The sequence below is a fragment of the Convolutriloba macropyga genome, unplaced genomic scaffold (genome assembly GCF_964194025.1).
Source record: "Convolutriloba macropyga unplaced genomic scaffold, txConMacr16.3 SCAFFOLD_322, whole genome shotgun sequence".
NCBI lineage: Eukaryota > Metazoa > Xenacoelomorpha > Acoela > Convolutidae > Convolutriloba > Convolutriloba macropyga.
In genome coordinates, this window is record NW_027450136.1 from 57,501 (window position 1) to 59,657 (window position 2,157).

Here is a 2,157-nt window from a genome sequence, read left to right on the forward strand (position 1 = left end):
TGGCAGCCAATCAGAGTGCGAGAAAAGCGCTCCCAAATGGCCTAACAGTGGCAGCCAATCAGAGTGCGAGAAAAGCGCTCCCAAATGGCCTAACAGTGGCAGCCAATCAGAGTGCGAGAAAAGCGCTCCCAAATGGCCTAACAGTGGCAGCCAATCAGAGTGCGAGAAAAGCGCTCCCAAATGGCCTAACAGTGGCAGCCAATCAGAGTGCGAGAAAAGCGCTCCCAAATGGCCTAACAGTGGCAGCCAATCAGAGTGCGAGAAAAGCGCTCCCAAATGGCCTAACAGTGGCAGCCAATCAGAGTGCGAGAAAAGCGCTCCCAAATGGCCTAACAGTGGCAGCCAATCAGAGTGCGAGAAAAGCGCTCCCAAATGGCCTAACAGTGGCAGCCAGCTAGAGCTAGCTTAAGTTAGCTTGGGTTAGCTTGAGTTAGCTTTAATTAGCTTTAATTAGCTTAAGCTAGCTTAAGTTAGCTTGGGTTAGCTTGAGTTAGCTTGAGCTAGCTTGAGTTAGCTTGAATTAGCTTGAGTTAGCTTGAATTAGCTTGAGTTAGCTTGAGTTAGCTTGAATTAGCTTGAGTTAGCTTGAGTTAGCTCGGGTTAGCTTGAGTTTGACTTCATTAACCCAAGTTAGCTTGGGTTAACTTCATTAAGTTAGCTTGAACTAGCTTGAGTTAGCTTGAGTTAGCTTGAGTTAGCTAGCTTGAATTAGCTTGAGTTAGCTTGAGTTAGCTTGAATTAGCTTGAGTTAGCTTGAGTTAGCTCGGGTTAGCTTGAGTTTGACTTCATTAACCCAAGTTAGCTTGGGTTAACTTCATTAAGTTAGCTTGAACTAGCTTGAGTTAGCTTGAGTTAGCTTGAGTTAGCTTGAGTTAGCTTGAGTTAGCTTGTCTTAGCTTTAGCTAGCTTGAGTTAGCTTGAACTAGCTTTAGCTACCTTGAGTTAGCTTGAGTTAGCTCGGGTTAGCTTGAGTTAGCTTGAGTTAGCTTGAGTTAGCTTTAGCTAGCTTGAGTTAGCTTGAGTTAGCTTGAGTTAGCTTGAGTTAGCTTGAATTAGCTTGAGTTAGCTTGAGTTAGCTTTAGCTAGCTTGGGTTAGCTTGAGCTAGCTTGAGTTAGCTCGGGTTAGCTTGAGTTAGCTTGAGTTAGCTTTAGCTAGCTTGAGTTAGCTTGAGTTAGCTTGAGTTAGCTTGAGTTAGCTTTAGCTAGCTTGAGTTAGCTTGAACTAGCTTGAGTTAGCTTGAGCTAGCTTGAGTTAGCTTGAGTTAGCTTGAGTTAGCTTTAGCTAGCTTGAGTTAGCTTGAACTAGCTTTAGTTAGCTTGAGTTAGCTTGAGTTAGCTTGAGTTAGCTTGAGTTAGCTTGTCTTAGCTTTAGCTAGCTTGAGTTAGCTTGAACTAGCTTTAGCTACCTTGAGTTAGCTTGAGTTAGCTCGGGTTAGCTTGAGTTAGCTTGAGTTAGCTTGAGTTAGCTTTAGCTAGCTTGAGTTAGCTTGAGTTAGCTTGAGTTAGCTTGAACTAGCTTGAGTTAGCTTGAGTTAGCTTGAGTTAGCTTGAGTTAGCTTGAGTTAGCTTGAGTTAGCTTGTCTTAGCTTTAGCTAGCTTGAGTTAGCTTGAACTAGCTTTAGCTACCTTGAGTTAGCTTGAGTTAGCTCGGGTTAGCTTGAGTTAGCTTGAGTTAGCTTGAGTTAGCTTTAGCTAGCTTGAGTTAGCTTGAGTTAGCTTGAGTTAGCTTGAGTTAGCTTGAATTAGCTTGAGTTAGCTTGAGTTAGCTTTAGCTAGCTTGGGTTAGCTTGAGCTAGCTTGAGTTAGCTCGGGTTAGCTTGAGTTAGCTTGAGTTAGCTTTAGCTAGCTTGAGTTAGCTTGAGTTAGCTTGAGTTAGCTTGAGTTAGCTTTAGCTAGCTTGAGTTAGCTTGAACTAGCTTGAGTTAGCTTGAGCTAGCTTGAGTTAGCTTGAGTTAGCTTGAGTTAGCTTTAGCTAGCTTGAGTTAGCTTGAACTAGCTTGAGTTAGCTTGAGTTAGCTTGAGTTAGCTTGTCTTAGCTTTAGCTAGCTTGAGCTAGCTTGAACTAGCTTTAGCTACCTTGAGTTAGCTTGAGTTAGCTCGGGTTAGCTTGAGTTAGCTTGAGTTAGCTTGAGTTAGCTTTAGCTAGCTTGAGTTAGC